We start from the raw sequence: 24247 nt of genomic DNA, 5'->3' as shown, positions 1-24247 counted from the left end.
GCCAGCACTCATAAACGATCCTTTTGAAATTCTTCTAACATCATCGATTCTCAAGGTAAAAGTTTGAATCAAACACTTTTAGGTTATCGAGTGTCCTTACTGAAAAACTACTGCATTAAAAAAAAGAAAATTTAATTGATCATACGACCTAAATTATTTTATCAGATACGCCAGCACTCACAAACGATCCTTTGAAATTCTGCTAACAATATCGATTCTCAAGGTAAAAATTTGAATCAAACCCTTTTAGGTTATCGAGTGTCCTTACTGAAAAACTACTACATTATAAAACTCAAATAATAAATACCAGGAACCTAACTCCCAAGAAAATCTAAAAAACTAGGTCTGAAAACCCAAAAAGTTAAATAAATATTTTACTTCATAATTTCGGGCACGTAAAAGCAAAAATTACTAAAGTTAACTTCTCGAATAATAAACCCCAGGAGTCAAACACACACGAAAATCTAAAAAAACCTAGGTCTGAAAATCCCCGAACAGCCAATTAAATATTCTAATTCATGATTTCAGGCAAGTCAAACTATGAAATACTAAAGTTAACTTCTCAAATAATAAATCCAAGGAACCTAACACCCACGAAAATAAAAAAAAAATAGGTCTGAAAACCCAAACAGCTAATTAACTATTCTAATTCATGATTTCAGGCACGTCGAATCACGAAATACTAAAGTTAACTTCTCAAATAATAAACCCCGGGAACCAAACACCCACGAAAATCTAAAAAACGTAGGTCTGAAAACCCAACTTGGACTTGCAAACACCAATCCGGACGCGTACATAGGCTAACCTATCCTATGATTTTGGTATTTCTGTGCAATAATGTGGAATTTGGTAACATGTGTGTATGTTTGTGTGTGTGTCTGTGTGTGTTTGTGTGTGTGTTCCGACTTTTGCATAAGAAAACCTTAAAATTTAGTAAATTGTCAAACGATGTCAAAATGTAACCTCTTAGTTTAACTGAGGTATTGGACCTTTCATCGATGCCTAACAAAAAAAAATAACTATTTGAAGACGTGTTTAAATTCTTCATCAACATAAAATCAAAAAAATGAAAACTAAAATGTAAATGCGTATTTCAGTGAAATAATAGCCTTCCTAACAACTTAATGTCGATAAACAGTGGGAATCGGTTTTCTTCAGTATTGTTTGTGAATGATTAAAGATGGTGACTGACAAAAACATTTTGAAACTAAAGAAAACCTTAAAATTTAGTAAATTGTCAAACGATGTCAAAATGAAACCTCTTAGATTAACTGAGGTATTGGATCTTTCATCTATTCCGAACAAAAAAAAATAACTAATTGAAGTTGTGTCTAAATTCTTCATCAATATTAAATCAAAACATGAAAATTAAAAATTAAATAATAGCCTTCTTAACAATTTAATGTCGATAAACAGTGGAAATTGGTTTTCTTCAGTATTGTTTGTGAATGATTAAAGATGGTGACTGACAAAAACATTTTGAAACTAAAGAAAACCTTAAAATTTAGTAAATTGTCAAACAATATCAAAGTGTAACCTCTTAGCTTAAGTGAAGTATTGGACCTTTCATCTATGCCGAACAGAAAAAAATCTCTCAAACCCCTTAAAGCTCTTTTAAAAGAAATTCTTCTAACAACATCGATTCTTAAGGTAAAAGTTTGAATAATAATCTTTTAGTTTATATATTGTCCTTAATGAAATACTTATGCATTAAAAAAAAAAAATTTAACCGATCAGCTTGCTTAAATTATTTCATAAGATAAACCAACACTAAAAAACAATCCTTTGAAATTCTTCTAGCAAAATCTATTCTCAAGGTAAAAGTTTAAATCAAAACCGTTTAGGTTATCGAGTGTCCTTACTGAAAAACTACTACATTAAAAAACTCGAAAAAGTCCTACTTTTTGATTGAAAATTTAGAGTAGAAAAGTCGTTTTTACCATGTATATAATTTTTTTTTTTTATTAAAAACCATATTCACATACATCTTAGTTAACTATAGTACTCATGATACAAACAAACTTGTCAAATAAAATTTTACTTATGTCATAAACACGGCCTAAACTAAATCGAGGTAAGTCACATTATATGTCGAGAAACTGCTTGTAGGTGTAGCCACGACATCTGAACATGAAAAAGAGTAGTGCATGAAAGCCACATGTCTTAGTTGCTAAATCCTGTACTCTTCATTGATTTTGAATAATGGTTTTCCCCCTGCTTTCGATAAAGTTGCTGATATATGGTGCGTAGAATTTATACGATATACCAAGAGGGTCAAAAAATTCAATATTCGTCGCTTTTTTAAAGATGCATAGCCAATGATTTTTTTTTCTCCACTAATATCCTCTCAAATAAACTATTCTCTTTGAATTCAATTCTCTTACTAATAGGAATTGTAAAGAAAACTATTCCTTTTATTCAAATCCCCATCACCAATCAAGTTATACTCGTTCCTCTTGGCAAAGGTGTAATGACCTGTAGAATAGGACTACCAGAAAAACCTGTTTGGTACGGAGCGGCCAGCAAATTCAATAGATGGTTACTACTGAGGTTAACTGGGGTTGTTTATGCATTTTATGTTTTGTTACGGCTTTCGAGTTGGTTTTGGTTCGTAAGATATAAAAATGTGCATTAAGCAACATCAACAGTAAAAAAAAACTGTAAAAAGCATTGAAAAATACAACGGAATAATCCCCACAAAGACTCAATGGCCTGTAAATTAAAAAAATAGATACACACGCTATTAAAACCCTAATTCATAAACTTTAAGTAAGAAAATAAAAGAGAGAGAGAGTGAAAGGGAGGGAGAAAGACGGATAAAGTGATAAAGAGAGTAAAAGAAGAAGCGAGACAGAGAGGGAGGGGAGAGAAAGGCAGAGAGATTTTCTATAGATGTTTGGTATACATTGTATAAACAGTATATATGTCACTGTGAATGTTCAAAATCAGGTTAATGTCGATTGTCACCGGCAAATGTCCCAAGTTCCCTTTTCTCTACTTGGATTCAACTAGCTTTGCGAATCAGCTTTTTTAGTTTTATGCAAGCTTGATGGTAAAAGTTAAATTAGGTTGGGTTAGGTTAAATAAGGCTATAAATCTCAGAAATGAGTTTAAAACATAACCTAACCTACCATGTCACCATCAAACCTTGCATAAAGCAAAAACAGTTAACTGACAACTCTGACTAAATCAAGGGTGAAAAAAAAGTAATATTTCAGACATTCACCGGTGAATGCCAACATTCACCAATTTCGGACATTCATGTGAACATATATACGTAATTATACGACATCGCGTATAGAACAACAAAAATGTCCCGCTGAAATAAGTTCTACCATGCTTTTGGATGGTTCGGAATGTTAATTTTCTGTTTGTAAATGTAGTGCAATGGTTCTAGTCTTATGTTTCTGAATGGTTCTCCATTGAAATTTCTTAATATCGCCAAATTAGCTAGTTTATACTAGATTAGACTAGGCCCAAATATGCTTCACGACCAATTTGTTTTAAAACGTTGTTCAATAGCTCGTTTAGTGAAACCTATCTTCAAAGTCATTTGACAATCTTAATTTGTGTAATGTAGCAGCTAAAGAAGGCAAAGTGTTGTTTATTTTAAATATGCATTGCTTTAATTATTGCTGTAAATATTTAGTTTTCTTTGTTCACTCAGTGCATGCCTATCTATTCATCGAAACACAAATTAGCTAGCGCACCATCCATTTTTCCTCAGTAGATATAATACCTATTAAAATAAAATCTTATTTTAAAAATAAATTAATTTTTTATTCTCCATCGTGATATCATAAACAGACCTTTAAGTTTGATTTTTAAAATTTCTTTTCTCTCTTAAATTTTCTCTCTTAAACTCTTGTGCTATCCTTAAAGGTCATCAGCTTCAACTTTAAAATTTCCGAGAAATGTATTTCATTGTTCCAAGAAAGGCTTATATTAAGATCAACGGTATAGATATTTATCCTATCGATGACATAATTTTCCGACTGAGAAGATGTAACTAAATGCCATTTGACATAAACTAGAGAAATTTTGCCTTGTGTAGCTTTAGTGCTTTGTGGGCAGCATTTTTGGAATTTTGATAGTAAGAATAAATTATCAACTTTCATAGACAAGTTTTAAGAGGGAGGATTTTGAACTGATTGTCGTCTCCATGCCACACCCCAGAAACTTCAAGATTTTAACATCATTTTTGAAATTACTATTATTTTACACAGAAAAAAAATATTTCGGTTGTTTTTTGAAGTTTCAGCCCCATCCCCCCTATTTAAATGCTGCTTCTCTTAAAAAAATCTTTTTTGCATGTTGACCAATGATCTCCGTTGGACAGGTACCGATCTCCTGATTCATTGCCTTCGGCCGGAAGTGCAATGTATGGTCGGGGGCAAATCATCCAACGCTTCTCGCGTTTTTCCCAAAGATTTCTCCAGGTACCCATTTAGAACCGGGTTGATTCTGGCTGCGCTTACAGAGTCACAGCATTGACCCCCGTTCCAAACCAAATACCCAGCGTCACCGAAACTCGAGCCCCTGTTCTCAAGATTTCAAGTCAAGTACGCTAACCACTTGGCTAGGACGGCCGAGTGGTTAGCGCACTATGGATTCATACAAATGGATTCTGTCGTCCAGTCAGAGTCGAGTGATGATGTCAATGTGCTCTTACCTTGACCTCCTTTCCCCTCCGAAAAAGTGACCTTTATTTCACGGGGAAAATTGTCACTTTCTATTTATATAACGTACAAGAAAGGATTTACAGCCTGAATTAGCTCATTTGAACGTGTTTCCAAGTTCTTTCCAATATGTGTAATAAAGTATAGCCAGGAAAGCACAACCGTTTGGCCTTCTCAAGACATTATTATATTGACATTGTTCTATGACTATCTACCTTAGTTCTGCCCACGGAATGACGTATGGACGGATGATAGATAGACTTATCTATCAACAAATGAAATGACATCATTTTTATACAATCCTGAAATAGGCTTATCCCAGATTTGCCTCTCACTCACTCGGACTATCTGTCTTGGCTTTTTCTACAATTGGCCATGGCTTAATGCATGCCCGCAACTATGAAACAATCCTAAAAAGGGTTTATTCCAGATTTGCCTCTCACTCACTCGAACTATCTGTTTTGGCTTTTTCTACAACAGGCCATGGCTTGATGCATGCCCGCAACCATTAAACAATCCTAAAAAGGGTTTATTCCAGATTTGCCTCTCACTCACTCGAACTATCTGTTTTGGCTTTTTCTACAATTGGCCATGGCTTGATGCATGCCCGCAACCATTAAACAATCCTAAAAAGGGTTTATTCCAGCTTTGCCTCTCACTCACTCGAACTATCTGTTTTGGCTTTTTCTACAATTGGCCATGGCTTGATGCATGCCCGCAACCATTAAACAATCCTAAAAAGGGTTTATTCCAGCTTTGCCTCTCACTCACTCGAACTATCTGTTGTGGCTTTTTCTACAAATGGCCATGGCTTGATGCATACCCACAACTACTTGATTTTAATTCAAAATTAACAGATTTACCAAATTTGTTCATACTGTTGGTATGAACAAACATATGTTCATACTACTGACTGTTGGTCTTGATCTGTTGTAAAACCGGTTTCCCTGTGTACACTCAGAGATAATTAGCTTAGTCTGAGTGAGATAAATTACTATGCAGGTATATTTTAATTAGATATTTAATATATAGAGTCGGTTAGGTATCTAGCCAACTCTATAGTAGTTAGCAACTGGCATTCAACTGAGCAAGTTCTAAAATTTACCTGTGATGTATTCTGTGCCAAGTACACTGTGACGTAATCTGTTGGATAAGCAAGCTAATTATTCTATAAGAAAACTAACCGCTGGCGGACGTGATTTATTGCAAGGCACTTTTGGAAAACCGGGGGATTTAATGCCCCCTTGCCAGTAAATTTTCGTTTACAGCTATTCGTTTTTTAACATAATTTTTTTGAAGGTGTTGAAGGAAAATACAAGAAATGGCTGAATCGCCGCGATTCTGGAAAAATGGACGCGAAATTAAACCAGCTTCAAGATGTTAAAACTAGCGTTAGTAGAGATGGGGGTCCGACTCCCACGAGTCACCCCTGCTGCCATCTACAATTTAGTTTAATGCTGTCAGTATACCAAATATGGGCATAGAGTCATTAGGGAGAATGAGTGCGTAATCGGTCAATGACCTCTTTCTCCAGGTGTGTTTTTGGCACGCTCTCAACGAATGCCAAGGTCAATGTTGTTATTGTTTCCGAGGCAAAATGCCAAGGTCAATGTTGTTGTTGTTTTGAACAGAGTCATTAGAGAGAACACGTGTTTAATGGGGTCAATGTTGTTGTCGTTCGAAGCAAAGTTAATGACATTTCCTTCCTGTTTGAGCCAGATGTTATGATCCAGAAATAGTATTTGTTATTGTTGTTCAAGCCAGATGTTATGAGGTTCCGAGAAACAGTTAATGACATTTCCTTCCTGTTCGAGGCAGATGTTATGATCCGGAAATAGTATTTGTTATTGTTATTCGAGCCAGATGTTATGAGGTTCCGGGAAACAGTTAATTAATGTCTGACAGATGACGTCAAGTTAATTAATGTCCTTGCATTTCCAAAGAGAATTGTCACCGAGAAACAGTTAGATCACACATGATGTCATGATTGATTGATTGACACAAAAGGGGAATTAATTTGTTGTTCTATAGAGAATTGATTCACTAAAGGGGAATTAATTTGGAGTTCTAACAAGAGAATCGTTTCCGAGGCAGATGTTTTGATCTTAGCGCGCGAAAAGGTTTCTTTTTAATTTCAAATGTGAAAGCACAGGGATGCCAAACAAAAGGAACACGCTGCAATTCCGTTTAGGGATCATTTGGGCGAAACTGTTTTAGACAGATTATGGAATTATTTCGGTGAAACAGCTAGAGACATTTTAAGAGATGATTTTTGAAACGATTTTGGAAGAGGTTTTGAGTGTGGTCGTTATAATACACAAGTTCCATTTGAACAGTGTTGCGAGGTCCTCTACCCCAACCCCAAAGGGTTCCAATCCCCCTACCCCAACCCCGAAGGAAGCCCCCGGTACTCAAAGGTCCCCCAAGCTTCCAAAGGGCCACCGGCGCCCCCAAAGGCCCACCCAGACCTCCAAAGGCCACCCCCGGGCCCCCCAAAGCCCCATCGAGCTCCCAAAGGACCAACGGGGTCCCAAAGGGTCCCCCCGACCCCAAAAAGGCCATACCCGAGCCCCAAAGGCCCTCCCCGGTCCCCAAAGGTCCACCAGACCCCCAAAAACCCTCCCAGGGCCCCAAAGGCCCTCCCCCGGCCCCCCACCCCCCCCACCAGCGCCCCAAGGACCCACGGGGTCCCCAAGGCCCGCCACCGGTCCCCCAATGTCCCCCAGGCCCCCAACTGCCCCCCCCTGGACCTCCAAAGGCCCACAGGGCTCCCAAAAGACCACCGGGCTCCCAAAGGCCCTCCCCCGGTCCACAAAGGTCCCCCGGGCTCCCAAAAGACCACTCAATCTTCAAGGGCCTCCGAATCCCCAAACGCCCTCCCTGGGCCCCAAAGGTCCTCCCCCGGTCACCATACATGCACAAAAAAACTTACACACACACAAAAACTTACACACACACACACACAAAAACTTACGCACACACGCAACCTTAAACACACAATAAAACTTACACACACAATCCAAAACTTAAACACACACACACAAAAACTTACACACACACACAAACACAAAAAATTACACATGCAAACGAAAACTTACATGCAGACAAAAACTTAAATGCACACAAAAACTTACACACACACACAAACACACAAAAAACTAAAAGACACACACACACACAAGAAAAAACACACACAATCTCCCAAAATAAAACACACACAAAAATTACACACACACACACACACAAAAGATTACAAAATATCACAAAAAAACACACACACACACAAACACAAAAAAACAAACACACATACAAACACACACACACACATAAAAAAAAATTACACACACACACACACACGAAAACTTACACACAAGCCAAAACTAACACACACTAAAACTTACATGCACACAAAAACTTACATGCACACAAAAACTTACACACACACACACACACACACACACACACACGAAACTAAAACACACAAACACACAAAAACTAACACACACACATAAACTAACACACACACACACACACAAACTAACACATGAAAACAAAAAAACTCACACACACACGCACAAAAACTTGCACACACACACACACACACAAAAAATACACACACACACAAGAAGACTTTCACAAACACGCAAAAAATTACAAACACAAAAACTTACACACACACACACACACACACAAAAAAAAACAACCACACGAAAACAAAAATGCACACAAGAACTAACATTCACACAAAAACTAACACACACACACACACACACATACACAAAACTTACACACACACACGCACAAAAACTCACACACACACACCAAAACTTACACACACACAAAAACTTACACACACACACAAAAAAAATAACACATGAACACAAAAAAACACCAACCAAAACGATAACAAAAGTACACACACACACACACACACTCACAAAAAATACACACACACACACACGAAAAAAAACACAAACAAGAACAAAAATACACACACAATCAAAAAAAAAAGAACACGACCACAAACACACACACACACGCAAACTTAAACACAAACTCCAAATTACACACACACACACACACACAAATACAAAAATACACACACAAAAACAATTACACACACACACACACACACACACACACAAAAACTTACACATGCACAAGCAAACTTAGACATGCACAATAAAACTTACATGCACAAAAAAACTTACATTCACACCAAAGATTACACACACACACACACACAAAACTCAAAAACACACGAAAACTTACACACACACGCCAAAACTTACACACACACACACAAACTTACACACACACACACATACACAAAAACTTACACATGAACACAAAAACTCACACACACATGCACAAAAACACACACACACACACACACACATGAAAACTTACACACACACACCAAAACCTACACACACAAAGACTTAGACACACACACACACACACACACACACACACACACACACACACACACACACACACACACACACACTTACACACACACACACACACACACACACACACACACACAAAACTTACACACACAAAGCTTACACACACACACACAAAAACTTACACCCACACGCAAAAACTTACATGCACACAAAAACTTACATGCACACAAAAACTTACACACACACAAAAACTTACACACACACACAAAAAAAACTTACATCCACACACAAAAGCTTAGACACACAAAAACTTACACACACACACAAAAACTTACGCACACACAAAAACTTACACACACACACACACACACACACACACACACACACACAAACTAACACATGCACACGAAAACTCACATTCACACAAAAACTTACACACACACACACGAAAACATACACACACACACGTAAAAAATTAAACACACAAAATCAAAGACAAACCAAAACTTACACACACACACACACACACACACACAAAATCTTACACACACACGAAACAAATAACAAGCAAAAACAAAATAACACATACACACACACAACAAAATACACACACACACACACACACACAAACCTTAAACAAAAAAAAACTTACACACACACACACAAACACACAAAAACTTACACACACACAAAAATAACACACACACACAAAAGCTTCGACACACAAAAACTAACACTCACACACAAAAACTAACACCCACACGCAAAAACTTACATGCACACAAAAACTTACATGCACACAAAAACTTACACACACACACAAAACTTACACACACACACACACACAAAACTTACACACACACACAACTTACACACACACAAAAACTAACACACACACACACACACAAAACTTACACACACACACACGAAAACTTACGCACACACACCAAAACTAACACACACACACGCCAAAACTTACACACACACACAAAAACTTACACACTTACCATATCACAGTTACATTGTCTTAATTTTTCAAATTTCATTTGAATTTCTGTCGTGAAATGCAAGAGTTGGAATATTTCAGTAGTGACTTGTTGTGTTTTACCTTCTCACAGTTACATTCTCTTGATTTTTCGAAGTTCATGAAATGCAAGAGTTGAAAAATTAAGACAATTTATCTGTGATATTGTAAGTGTTTAATTTTTTTTGTGTGTGTGTGAGTTTTGGCGTGTGTGTGTGTAAGTTTTAGAGTGTGTTCGATAGGTTTCGTGTGTGTGTGTGTGTAAGTTTTTGTGTGTGTGTGTATTTGTGTTTTCTAGTATTCAATATGGTTTGTTTTTACTATAGTTTGTTATTTTAATTGTTTTTTTGATTGTTATTTTTTGAGTGTGTGTGTAAGTTTTTGTGTGTGTGTGTGTGTGTAAGTTTTTGTGTGTCTAAGCTTTTGTGTGTGTAAGTTTTTTCGTGTGTGTGTAAGTTTTAATGTGTGTGTGTGTGTGTGTAAGTTTTTGTGTGCATGTGTGTGTGTGTGTGTGTGTAAGTTTTTGTGTGTGTGTAAGTTTTTGTGTGTGTGTGTAAGTTTTTGTGCGTGTGTGTAATTTTTTGTGTGTTTGTAAGTTTTTGTTTTGATGTATGTTTTTTTGTGAATGTAAGTTTTTGAGTTTGGGTGTAAGTTTTTGTGTGTGTGTTAGTTTTGTGTGTCTAAGATTTTGTGTGTGGGTGTAAGTTTTTGTGTGTGTTTGTAAGTTTGTGTGTGTTTGTGTGTGTGTGTGTAAGTTTTTGTGTATATGTGTGTTAGTTTGTTTGCGTGTGTGTGTGTGTGTATTTGTTTTAGTTTTTGTGTGTGTAAGTTTTTGAGTGTGTGTTTGGGTTTTAGTGAGTGTGTGTGTAAGTTTTGTGTGTGCATGTGTGTTTGTAAGTTTTTGTGTGTGTGTGTGTGTGTCTTTGTGTTTTGTTCATGTGTTAGTTTGTGTGTGTGTGTGTGTGTGTGTGTGTGTGTATTTTTTATCGTGTGTGTGTGTCTGAGTTTTGTGTGTGTGTGTGTGTGTAAGTTTTTGTGTGCATGTAAGTTTTTGTGTGCATGTAAGTTTTCGTGTGCTTATGTTAGTTTTTTTGTGTGTGTGTGTGTGTATGATTGGGTGTGTGCGTTTTTTTTGGCGTGTGTGCGTGTGTAAGTTTTTGTGTTTGTGTGTAAGTTTTTGTTTTTATAATCTATTGCGTGTGGATATAAGTTTTTTGTGTTTTTTTGTTATTTTGTTTGTTTGTGTGTGTATTTTTTTGTGTGTTTCAGTTTTGTTTGTTTGTGTGTGTGTTTGTTTTTGTGTTTGTGTGTGTGTGTGTGTATGTTTTTGTGTGTGTAAGTTTTGGCGTGTGTGTGTAAGTTTTCGTGTGTGTGTGTGTGTAAGTTTTGTGTGTGTGTGTGTGTGTGTGTTAGTTTTTGCGCATGTGTGTGTGAGTTTTTTTTGTGTTCATGTGTAAGTTTTTGTGTCTGTGTGTGTGTGTGTAAGTTTTTGTGTGTGCGTGTAAGTTTTGGCGTGTGTGTGTGAGTTTTCGTGTGTGTGTGTGTTTGTGTGTAAGTTTGTGTGTGTGTGTGTGTGTGTGTAAGTTTTTGTGTGCATGTAAGTTTTTGTGTGCATGTAAGTTTTCGTGTTCTTGTGTTAGTTTTTTTGTGTGTGTGTGTGTGTTTGTTTTTATTTTTGTGTGTTTGTGTTTGTTTGTTTGTGTGTGTTTGTGTGTGTGTTTGTATTTTTTTAATTGTGTGTGTAATTTGTCGTATGTGTGTTTGTGTTTTTGTTAGGGTTCTTGTTTTATTGTTTTTGCGTATAATTTTTTGAGTGTGTGTGTAAGTGTTCTTGATTGTGTGTTTGAGTTTTTTTTGTGTTCTTTTGTTATTGATTGTTTGTGTTTGTGTTTGTGTGTGTGTTATTTTTTTTTTGTTTATAAGTTTTGGAGTGTGTGTGTAAGTTTTTGTTTGTGTGTGTGTGTGTGTGTGTGTGTGTGTTATTTTTTGTGTGCTTTTAAGTTTTTGTGTGCATGTAAGTTTTCGTGTGCATGTGTAAGTTTTTGTGTGTGTGTGTGTGTGTGTAAGTTTTTGTGTGTGTGTGTGTGTAAGTTTTGGCGTGTGTGTGTATAAGTTTTTGCGTGTGTGTGTAATTTTTTTTGCGTGTGTGTGTGTGTAAGTTTTTGTGTGTGTGTGCAAGTTTTTTTGCTTGTGTTTAAGTTTGTGTGTTTTTGTAATTTATTGTGTGAATTTAATTTTTTGTTTTAATGTAATTTTTTTCGTGTGGGTCTTATATTTTGTGTGTGTTTGTGTTTTTTTGTTTGTGTCTAAGGTTTTGTGTGTGGTTGTTAGTTTTTTGTGTGGTTGTGTTTGTTTTTTTGTGTGTGTGTGTGTGTGTGTGTAAGTTTTTGTGTGTGTGTCAGTTTGTGTGTGTGTTTAAGTTTTGTGTGTGTGTGTGTGTATTTTTTTGTGTGTGTGTGTAAGTTTTTGTGTGAAAGTAATTTTTTTTGAGAAAGTTAGTTTTTGAGTGTGTGTGTTAGTTTTTGTGTGTGAGTGTGAGTTTTTGTGTGTCTAAGCTTTTGTGTGTGTGTGTTTGTTTTGTGTGTGTGTGTGTGTAAGTTTGTGTGTGTTTGTGTGTGTGTGTGTAAGTTTTTGTTTGTGATAGTTTTGTGTGTGTGTGTGTGTGTGTGTGTGTATTTGTTTGTGTGTGTGTGTATGTTTTATTTTTTGTGTGCTTTTTTGTTTTGACGTGTGTTTGTTTGTGTTTGTGTGTGTGTGTGTGTGTAAGTTTTTGTGTGTCTAAGCTTTTGTGTGTATAAGTTTTGACGTGTGTGTGAGTAAGTTTTCGTGTGTGTGTGTAATTTTTTGTGTGCATGTGAGTTTTCGTGTGCATGTGTAAGTTTGTGTGTGTTTTTCGTTTTTTTTTTTTGATTTTTTGTTTTTGTGTTATTGTGTGTGTGTGTGTGTGTGTGTGTGTGTGTTTGTGTGTGTGTTTGTGTGTGTGTGTGTGTGTGTGTGTGTGTGTGTGTGTAAGTTTTTGTGTGTGCGTAAGTTTTTGTGTGTGTGTGTAAGTTTTTGTGTGTGTAAGTTTTTGTGTGTGGTTGTAAGTTTTGTGTGTGTGTGTTTCTAAGTTTTTGTGTGTGTGTAAGTTTGTGTGTTCATGTAATTTTTAGTTTGCATGTAAGTTTTTGCGTGTGGGTGTAAGTTTTGTGTGTGTGTGTGTAAGTTTTTGTGTGTGTTAGTTTTGGCTTGTGTGTGTAAGTTTTTGTGTGTGTTTGTGTGTGTGTTTGTTTTTTTGTGTGTGTGTTTGTGTGTTTATGTTTTTGTTTTTTTTTGTGTGTGTGTGTTTTTGTCTTATTTTGTGTGTTTGGAGGTTTTTGAGTGTGTGTATATTTTTTCGTGTGTGTGTGTGTGTGTGTGTAATTTTTTGTGTATGTGTGTGTGTGTTTTTTTGTGTTCTTGTGTAAGTTTTTGTGTATGTGTGTGTGTGTGTAAGTTTGTGTGTGTGTGTGTTAGTTTTGGCGTGGGTGTGTGAGTTTTCGTGTGTTTGTAAGTTTTGTGTGTGTGTGTGTGTGTATAAGTTTTTGTGTGCATGTAAGTTTTTGTGTGCATGTAAGTTTTAGTGTGCATGTGTAAGTTTTTGTGTGCATGTGTAAGTTTTTGTGTGTGTGTGTGTGTGTGTGTGTGTTTTTTTGTGTGTGTGTGTGTTAGTTGTGTGTGTGTGTGTTTTTGTGTGTGTGTGTGTGTGTTTTGGCGTGTGTGTGTATGTGTTCGTGTGTGTGTGTGTGTAAGTTTTCGTGTGCATCTGTAAGTTTTTGTTTGTGGAAGTATTTTCGTGTTTGTGTAATTTTTATTGTGTTTGTGTGTGTTATTTTTTTGTTTGTTTGTGTGTGTGTGTGTAATTTTTTTTGAGTGTGTGTGTGTGTTTTTTTGTGTTCTTGTGTCAGTTTTTGTGTGTGTGTGTGTATGTTTTTGTGTGTGTGTAAGTTTTGGCGTGTGTGTGTGAGTTTTCGCGTGTTTGTGTGTGTAAGTTTTGTGTGTGTGTGTGTGTGTGTGTGTAAGTTTTTGTGTGCATGTAAGTTCTTGTGTGAATGTTATTTTTCTTGTGATTGTGTCAGTTTTTGTGTGTGTTTGTGTGTGTGTGTGTAAGTTTTTGTATTTGTAAGTTTTGGAGTGTGTGTGTAAGTTTTAGTGTGTGTGTGTGTTAGTTTTAATGTGTGTGTGTGTGTGTGTGCAAGTTTTTGTGAGTGTGTGTGTGAGTTTTTGTGTTCATGTGTAAGTTTGTGTGTGTGTGTGTGTGTGTGTGTGTGTGTGTAAGTTTTGATGTGTGTGTGTAAGTTTTTGTGTGTGTGTGTGTGTTTTTTTTGTGTGTGTGTATGTGTGTGTGTGTGTAAGTTTGTGTGTGGATGCAAGTTTTTGTGTGAATGTAAGTTTTCGTGTGTGTAAGTTTTGGATTGTGTGTGTAAGTTTTCGTGTGTGTGTGTGTGTGTAAGTTTGTGTGTGTGTGTGTGTGTGTGTGTGTGTGTGTGTGTGTGAGTTTTTTTGTGTTAATGTGTAAGTTTTTGTGTGTGTGTGTGTGTGTGTAATTTTTTTGTGTGTGTAAGTTTTGGAGTGTGTGTGTGTGTTTTCTTGTGTGTGTGTGTGTGTGTAAGTTTTGTGTGTGTGTGTGTGTGTGTGTAAGTTTTGGTGTTCATGTTAGTTTTTTTGTGCATGTTAGTTTTCGTTTGCATGTGTATGTTTTTTTGTTTTTGTGTTTGTGTATGTTTGTGTGTGTGTGTGTGTAAGTTTTGTAGTGTGTGTGTTAGTTTTCATGTGTGTGTAAGTTTTCGTGTGTGCGTAAGTTTTTGTGTGTGTGTGTGTAAGTTTTTGTGTGTGTGTAAGTTTTTGTGTGCATGTATGGTGACCGGGGGAGGACCTTTGGGGCCCAGGGTGGGCGTTTGGGGATCCGGAGGCCCTTGAGGATTGAGTGGTCTTTTGGGAGCCCGGGGGACCTTTGTGGACCGGGGGAGGGCCTTTGGGAGCCCGGTGGTCTTTTGGGAGCCCTGTGGGCCTTTGGAGGTCCGGGGGGGCAGTTGGGGGCCTGGGGGACATTTGGGGACCGGTGGAGGGCCTTTGGGACCCCGTTGGTCCTTTGGGAGCTCGATGGGGCGTTGGGGGGCCCGGGGCTGGCCTTTGTGGCACAGGGAGGGCTTTTGGGGTCTGGTGGACCTTTGGGGACCGGGGAGGGCCTTTGGGGCTCGGGTATGGCCTTTTTGGGGTGTGGGGGACCCTTTGGGACCCCGTTGGTCCTTTGGGAGCTCGATGGGGCTTGGGGGGGCCCGGGGGTGGCCTTTGGAGGTCTGGGTGGGCCTTTGGGGGCGCCGGTGGCCCTTTGGGAGCTGGGGGGACCTTTGAGGACCGGGGGCTTCCTTCGGGGGTGGGGTAGGGGGATTGGAACCCTTTGGGGTTGGGGTAGAGGACCTCGCAACACTGTTCAAATGGAACTTGTGTATTATAACGACCACACTCAAAACCTCTTCCAAAATCGTTTCAAAAATCATCTCTTAAAATGTCTCTATCTGTTTCGCCGTAATAATTCCATAACCTGTCTAAAACAGTTTCGCCCAAATGATCCCTAAACGGAATTTCAGCGTGTTCCTTTTGTTTGGCATCCCTGTGCTTTCACATTTGAAATTACAAAGAAACCTTTTCACGCGCCAAGATCAAAGCATCTGCCTCGGAAACGATTCTCTTGTTAGAACTCCAAATTAATTCCCCTTTCGTGAATCAATTCTCTATAGAACAACAAATTAATTCCCCTTTTGTGTCAATCAATCAATCATGACATCATGTGTGATCTAACTGTTTCTCGGTGACAATTCTCTTTGGAAATGCAATTAACTTGGACAATTAACTTTGGACATTAATTAACTTGACGTCATCTGTCAGACATTAATTAACTGTTTCCCGGAACCTCATAACATCTGGCTCGAATAACAATAACAAATACTATTTCCGGATCATAACATCTGCCTCGAACAGGAAGGAAATGTCATTAACTGTTTCTCGGAACCTCATAACATCTGGCTCGAATAACAATAACAAATACTATTTCCGGATCATAACATCTGCATCGAACAGGAAGGAAGTGTCATTAACTTTGCTTCGAACGACAACAACATTGACCCCATTAACCACGTGATCTCTCTAATGACTCTGTTTAAAACAACAACAACATTGACCTTGACATTTTGCCTCGGAAACAATAACAAGATTGACCTTGGCATTTGTTGAGAGCGTGCCAAAAACACACCTGGAGAAAGAGGTCATTGACCGATTACGCAATCATTCTCACTAATGAATCTATGCCCATATTTGGTGTACTGACAGCATTAAACTAAATTGTAGATGGCAGCAGGGGTGACTCGTGGGAGTCGGACCCCCATCTCTACTAGCGTTTCTGTAATCGAATCGGAACTAGCGTCCCTCAAAACTGGGACTAGAAGCCGTGGTGATGCTGCAAAATCTGAAATTGACCATTTGCGTAACCTATTGTCTGAAGAAAAAAAGAGATTGGAGCAACTAGAAAAAGAGATGAAGCAGCAAAATTTAATTATCTATAACTTCAAGCCGGCAAATCCACCCCAAAGAAGTCTTGTAGAAGAGGTTATGGCCGCGATAAATCGCTATTTACCCCAACTAAATCTTTCTAGGCGCGATTTCAAGGACATTTTCCGTCTCGGGTCAAGTAAACCGGGTGAAGTTCATCAATCGCGAACTTCGCGATATAATCTTGCGTAGTGGCCGGTTTCTTAAGAAGTTTGATTTTTTGGTAGCCCCGGATTACACCCATTTTGAGCGTAAAATGCGTCAGGAGCTCAAACCGATGCTAAATGAATGAATGAATTTTATTAATAACCTGTCTTACAATCAACAGAAAAAGACAGAGCACAAACAAGCAAAGAAAGAAAAAGAAAAACTGGCAAGAAAAACAAATACAAACAGAAAGAACTACATAATAACATAACTATTTTAGAAGGTGGGCCCACTCATGATCCAGAAGCTCTAGTTTTTTCACGTAATTCTGAATTACCTCCTCCACGGCCCTCAGAGGCTCAGCAATTCCATATTTTGTAAACATATGGCGGTTTCTAACAAAAGGCGGCACTTGAAGAAGATATCGGACATACTTGAAAAATACCGACCTTATGTCTTTCTTGTTTCGTGCACTCAGGAGCTTCCAAAAAGGAGACAGGTACAAGACATGAGGCAAAGCTACTGCATTATAAAGACGAGCCAAATATTTACGGCTTGATTTGCGACGGCTAGTGACAACACCCGCATAGGCAATGCGCACTTTTTTAGAAAGGGGTTTAATAAGCAAAGACTGGGTCTCTCGAACATTACGACCAATCGGCAGGCCAAGGTACGTAATGTGACTAGACGGTGTTACGGTACTTCTACCAAGCCTGACTGTAGCATTATTTTCAGGGCAATTAAAAAACAAAACAGCCGACTTTTCTACATTAAACTGCAAACAAATATCAGCATAACTTTTTTCAAGACGCGAGAAATTATTTTCTAATGAAGAAAGCAACCGAGACTGATTTAAAACATCATCTGCAAAACCCAGAAGTGACAAGTCAATATGCTTACAAATATAACTCGGAGAGATACCCTGTTGTGCATCATTAACACTGTTATTATACAAAGTAGGAGACGTTATAGGCCCTTGCTTAATTTCCTTATGTACGGATATCTCCCCACGAAGCTCACCATCTTGCAAACGAACACGAAGCTTGATGTTCTTATACATATCACGTAGTGACCTTACAATAGAAGAACGCACGCCTCGCTTACACAGCTCAGCCAAAATCTGGGCATGAATCCCAGAGTCAAAAGCTCTCCTGACATCATACTGACCTAAGATCAAAGTTTCTCGTGAGAGATGAGCATCAAGTAATCTGTTAGCAAGAAGATAAAGTACATGGGTGCACCCGAGGCCTTTTCGAAAACCAAACTGGTCTGGAGGCATCTCACACTTGTCATAAATCTCATCAAACAAAACAATCACGAATAGTTTACAAAACACTGAAGATATCGCTACTAGCGACACGAATAAGGCTGTTCGGCTGGCTTCCCCTTCTTTAATATCAGGATAACCATACCCACACTAAAGCAACTCGGGACTATCCCTTGTGTCAAAGTCATCTGAAACAGAAGGGCAATGTGATGGTAAAGAACATAACCTCCTAGAGAAAGATGTAGAGCACTAATACTATCGCAGCCTTCACTGTATACTCTCCATTGGGATTTGCAAGGACCCGACAACATTGGACAGTCCAGTGTTATTGACAATGACAAAGGTAAATGGTCAGAGTATGAACCATCAGCTGTAACTTTTACTTCGTCACTCCCCGGGAAGTTCGTTAACACATTGTCAAGATTTGAGACGGTGTTGGCAACACTGATAAATGTATAAGCTTTGTCCTTGTCAGCGACATTTAACTGATCAGGAAAGGAACCTATAACGATTTGAGTCCTTTCAGATTCGGTATTAAGAAGGTCACAGTTGAAGTCCCCTATTAATAGAACTTTTTTATTCCCAGGAATTTGAGCCTTCACGAAACGGCTTAACTGAGTAGGTGCACCCGTGAACTTGCTGTCAGAGAGGCTAGATCTATAATTAGTAGGAAGATAGAAGTTTATTATCACAGTATCGCGAACTTTAACAGCGAGGAAGTGTTTACTTGATGCTAAAAGTTCAGCCTGAAGAGACTTTCTCACCAAAGTGGCTAAACCACCAGATGGCCGACCTCTGGATTTCAAACGTTCAGCTGGCCGAATAAAACACTGCAGTGAACTTGAGAACTTGAGCAGGTTAGTATTGTCCTCGGAAAGCAGGTGCTCCTGTATACAAATTACTTCATTTGTTAGGCTCATAGTGTCAAGCAGAACTGTTTTCTCAAGTGTTTTCCCATTTATATTCCAAGACAGAATACTACAGATTTTGGAAGCGTATCTATCTTTCAAGTTTTTTCTGATATCAGAACTGGCATAGTAATTACATGTGTGTCTAGTCAAATTGCAATTCAGGCACCGAGTAGGATTTTGACAAGGGTTCTCAGGGGAGCTTGTGTGGCCAGTTTCTCCACAGCGGCTACAAGTTTCAGGTTCCTTACAGTCCGCCGCTATGTACCCCACATGATGACACCGATAGCACCTTCGAGGCAAAAAGCAGAATTTTTCTAGACGGAATAGTTCGAAACCAATTTTAATCGGGTTTGTTAAGGCAGCGGACAATGCACTTTTAGAGGGGTAACACATTTTAAACGCTTGCTAATTGCCGCACTTGATTGCTTTTTCACAATCTTTTGACAGACTTTTCAGAAGGTCCTCCGTCACGTTGCTGGGGAGACGTTTCACTATACCAATGAACTGGGAATTAACAAGTCGATTGTCAATTTTATGGGTACTTATGAGGGCAGCTGAGACTTTTTCTGCTGCCTGCTTCGAAGAGACTGACAGTTGCCATTCCTTATTTCTCTGCCTGAGCACTGCATCCGCTAATGTTGTATCACCCGGTGCCAAGCTTGTTATAAAGTCCTTACGCTTTCCTGGATCGTCTAACTCAGGAGGCATATTCTTCACGACAACCGAGAACAGCTGTTTTTCCACATTTGGCGTTTTAGGTACTGACGAGGAGAGTGAAGACTGATTCTTAGAATCAGCAATAACTTTCAAACCATTGTTCAGAGTATCTAACTTGCAGGTAAACTGTTGCAGCTCACTGTCCATTTTTCTCGTCATTTCGTTCACTATGGTAGTAATAAAGACAGCAATTTCATCACCACACGTGGGAACAGACTCCGGTTTGAGAATAACGAAAGTCGGAAGCTCTTTACCGTCCTTAGCACAGCGCCATATTACTTTCGAAATATCCGTCAAGTTATCACAGTCTTTTTTGCATTCGCGATATCGTTCGTCATATCTGAGTTCACTCTCATAGTAAATCCACAGCAGTTTTTTGGCTTCCATAATACTGGCATGATTAAAAAACTCTATTCCTTTGCTAACGAACATATCCGTCTTATTACCCTTTGTTATGCATCAAGAAACAAAGCTCTAAAACTGGATTCAATACTAGCACAGTTTTCATTGCGTTAATCTGGATTAAGTCCAAAATACATTCACCAATTTCTTTGATAATTAATAATATCGAATTCTAGACAGATATTTACAGGTTGAACTATATATTCAATATTTTTCTGGTAGTTACCTTGCGAGAGAAGTAAATGAAGTGTTGAAGGCTGTCTACCTTGTCTCCGCAATTTAAGAGACAAGCCCCGCGGGTACCACGGCTGTTGATAACAACTCTCCACCCCTCTTCTGCTTACTTTTCTTTCTCCACCTCAATTGTAGCGTAAATGCCTCTAAATATCACATGTCCTATTTATTTAAAATCGCACTGCTTGATGACTAATCTCCAATATTGTCACTGAAAAAATTCGAATTCAGACCACTTTTACAACATATAAATAAATGTCCAGAAACTAGAATGATGCTTTGTCGCGTGGTCAGAACGCCAAATTAAGAGGAACACGCTTCTTGATTGACGGCCAAACATTTCTGTATAGCCAAGTCACTGGTAGGGTTGAAAGGTCGGTTGCGAAACCTAATACAGCACCAAGATCGCAGTCTCAGCAAGTTCACCCGCAAGCCCCAGGGGCCCAGAACCCTCAAATTGTAGACCACGGGGCCAGCTCTATTATGAACACAGCTACCGGAATGCCTCTTATTTGGCTAGATCAAACGCACAAAATGGTTACCCTCGGGAAGGCTAAGAGAGGTCAAACGATAAAACCGGAAACAGAAATGTTTCCGTTTTTTTTTTTTGAAAAAGGGAGTTTATAGTTTGGATGATGAAAATATTATATTAGATTAATTAATTTTTTTTAATTTCAGAGGTGTAAAGGAGGAGAAAATAGAGGAAGAGAAGTTTTTTAGTGATGGTAGTTAGTTGAATTTTGTAATTTTGTTGAATTTATTTTTAATAGGAGAAAATTGAAGATGAAGGGTAAAAGGGAAAAAGAGAAAAAAGAGGAAAAAGAAAAAAAGGAAGGGAAAATAAAAATGAAAGTATAGGATAAGAAATACAGAAAATGATAATGAAGGCTAATACTCCTTATTACAAATCTTGATCATGTTAAATATTTATAGTAGCAGACCTTGTTTTCATCAACATTGCTTGGGTACCCGACGTTTTTAAATTAGTGTAGGTGACATTAAAGTTTTCAAATTATGTAAAAATGATTATTATGTCACAGAGAGGAGATAGGTGGGATAAAAAAAAAGCAAGATTTGCGTGAAACTCTTGAAATTAAGAAAACTTTATTCAAGAATATAACTTTAAATTGTGACACAGGTGAATTTGGTTTGAACTCTATCTACGATAATTTACTAAAATCTAATAGAAAAAAAAGAAACAGAAATGTCCATAAGAATAGCAAGTCGGTAATTTACGGAGAAAATGTAACTGCTGATCAACCGAATAGTTTAGATTCACCCCCAACTGATGACGCTGGGAATTCTCCCGAGAATATGAGCGACGAGGACTAAAATCCGTGAGGCCATGTACCTATTAGCGTGTATCGTGAACTTAGGATAGGGTGCTGGAATATTCAAGGTCTCAAAGAGGAAACTACATTACTAGCTAAATTGTGTGAGTTGGACATCATTTGCCTGGTTGAGTCATGTCACAAGAGTTCTGATAATATGCAGTTTGTCTCTTTACAAAATTATTCATTTTATGCAGGGAATAGAAACATTTCCAAGAATAATCGGTATTACGGAGGCGTAGTCGTGTATTTCAACCGGAATTCGTTTTCTTCGGCAGTTAGGCTCCGGAGCCGTTCAGAGAATTTTGTGTGGGCTAGATTCAAGTGCGAGAATTCATTTTTTATTATTGGTTGTGTGTATCTTGCCCCGCAAAACAGTTTTTACGCGTCAGAAGACACATGGACTATATTACATGAAGAAACTCGATCAATACAACATGAATTCACGGGGGATCGTTTAGTTGTAGGGGGGGATGTTAATGCATATACTTCAAATGTATTAGAGGTAATTCCCGAATATTTTTTAGATGTGAGTTCAGAGGCTCAGCCGGAAGTCTTCAGGATACCACGGAGCAGCAACGATCAGTTTAGAAGAATTAATGTTTGGGGAAAAAATTTATTGGCATATTGTGAAGAAAGTGCCCGGGCAATTTGTAATGGAAGATTTGGTAAAGACAGAGGTAGAGGTGAGTACACTTGCTTCTCGGGGCCTAACCCATGTGTTATTGATAACGCTTTGGTGGATGTGGTGTTCGCTGCCTGCATTGTTGATTTTGAGGTTCTCCAAGTGCTGGGTTCAGACCATTTTCTGATAAAACTTTCTCTCCAACTTTCTAGGGTATTTAATATTCCTTTCTTCTCCCAGTCTAGCTTGACATCCTGTACTCTAGCGACAAAACGATTACGACATGACTGGGCTGATGAAAAAACGAAAACACTGAAATATCGGTTTTGCTCGGAAGAAATTTTGGATAAGCTAAAGGATTTACGTGAGCTTTCTTCGGACCCTGAAATAATTACGGCCTCCCTGTCGCAACTCCTCCATGAGGAAGCTGGTGAGGTTCTGAAACCAATACCGTCAAAAACGGGCCCTTTTGATAATGAGTATAAACCCAGTAAGGTTGGCCTGTTTAGTTTACTTAATAGGGTAAAAACAGCTAATAGCCCAGAGCAACGACAAGAAGCTCTTGCAACATATAGATTAGCTAGAAAAGAACACAAGGGTTTAGTAAAGAGGAAGAAAGCATTATATGAAATTAAAAAACAAGAGAAGTGTTTCCAAGCTTATAGATCGGCCAGTATGAAGGAATTCTGGAAGAATTTACGTGTACCACGTGACCAGTCAAAAGCTCTCCCAGAAGTTGACTCTTGGCCGATCTATTTTGAAAATCTGGAGAACCATAAGGATTTAGCTGGCCAGGAATCCATCTAACCACAATTGTATAGCGAGCCGGTAGATGCGGTAGTCAGCGAATTTCCGCTCCCAGAGCATTCTTACCAGCTAATACAGGAGATATCTGAGAGTGAATTGAAAGAAAGCATAAAGAGCCACAGTGGAGGATCGTCTCCGGGTATCGATGGAATCCTTTCAACAATGCATAAGAAATTAATTGCCCCCTGTTACCAGTTCTTTTGACTTTATTTAATGTGGTCCTGTTGTCGTGTAGTTGGCCAGCAGCATGGAATACTTCGATGATAATGCCGTTATTTAAAAAGGGCGACCGAATGATACATAGTAACTATTGCCCCATTAGTCTTGTGCCAACTGTTAGTAAGTTTTTGGAAAGGGTTCTAGTTGTAAGATTAGGGTGCTGGCTGGATAAGCAAAATACTATTAGTGAAACACGAGGAGGATGCCGAAAGGGCTATTCAACTACAGACCGTGTGTTTATACTCCAGGCCCTCATTGGAAAATACTGTAGGGGAAAAGGTAAGTTGTATGTTGCCTTTTTAGACATTGAAAAGGCATTCGATAGCATTGATAGGCATATTTTATTATGTTACCTTGTTAAGATAGGCCTACCTAGACAGTTTATTAAGCTATTAATTCATATGTATGAGATAAATTTATCTATTGTTATTATTGTTAAGCAGGGCGTATCTAGACCTTTTACAACATTAAGAGGAGTTCGTCAAGGATGTACTTATGGAAATTTTTACTCTGTATATTAATGATTTTACAGAGTTCCGTGAAAATAGATCGGCCCCAGTAGTATCACTAGCGAATGTTGTATTTTCGTGTTTGCTGTTCGTTGACGACACAGCTTTAGTGGCCAAGTCAGCTGAGGAACTCCAAGCTCTCCTGAATTTAACCGAAGCTTACCTAGATTCGAAGAAGTTAAAGCTAAATGCATCTAAGACAGAGATTGTCATCTTCCAAAGTAAGAAGCCCAATGACTCCAGGATTATTCATTTACCCATAAAGGCCAGCCAATAAAAGTGTCCCCCCGGTATAAATATTTTGGATTTGTGGTTGCAGCAAGTGGGAATTAGACTGAGCATATTAAACTGATGATTTCACGTGGTAAAGCAGTGGCTTGTGCTCTGCTTCGGCAA

The 24247-nt window shown here is 38.3% G+C and overlaps 2 protein-coding genes across 2 annotated transcripts in view; one reads left to right on the top strand and one right to left on the bottom strand.

Moving 5' to 3' along the window:
* Positions 1-24247, bottom strand: part of Ptp36E (protein tyrosine phosphatase 36E) — a gene marked incomplete at its 5' end in the record, with an annotated part of 274732 nt that overhangs the window by 225856 nt on the left and 24629 nt on the right. The window lies entirely within an intron of this gene.
* LOC148944241 (uncharacterized) overlaps positions 22246-24247 on the top strand; it is a 160507-nt gene continuing 158505 nt past the window's right edge. The window contains exon 1 of the mRNA XM_089100765.1: positions 22246-22377. The gene's annotated coding sequence lies outside the window, so the exon portion shown is untranslated. The remainder of the gene's footprint in view (positions 22378-24247) is intronic.

This window comes from Artemia sp. Qi Xiang Cuo, chromosome 14 (assembly GCF_049724085.1).
Source record: "Artemia sp. Qi Xiang Cuo chromosome 14, ASM4972408v1, whole genome shotgun sequence".
Lineage (NCBI taxonomy): Eukaryota > Metazoa > Arthropoda > Branchiopoda > Anostraca > Artemiidae > Artemia > Artemia sp. Qi Xiang Cuo.
The sequence above is the reverse complement of the archived record's forward strand: the minus strand, read 5'-3'. Positions and strand labels throughout refer to the sequence as shown.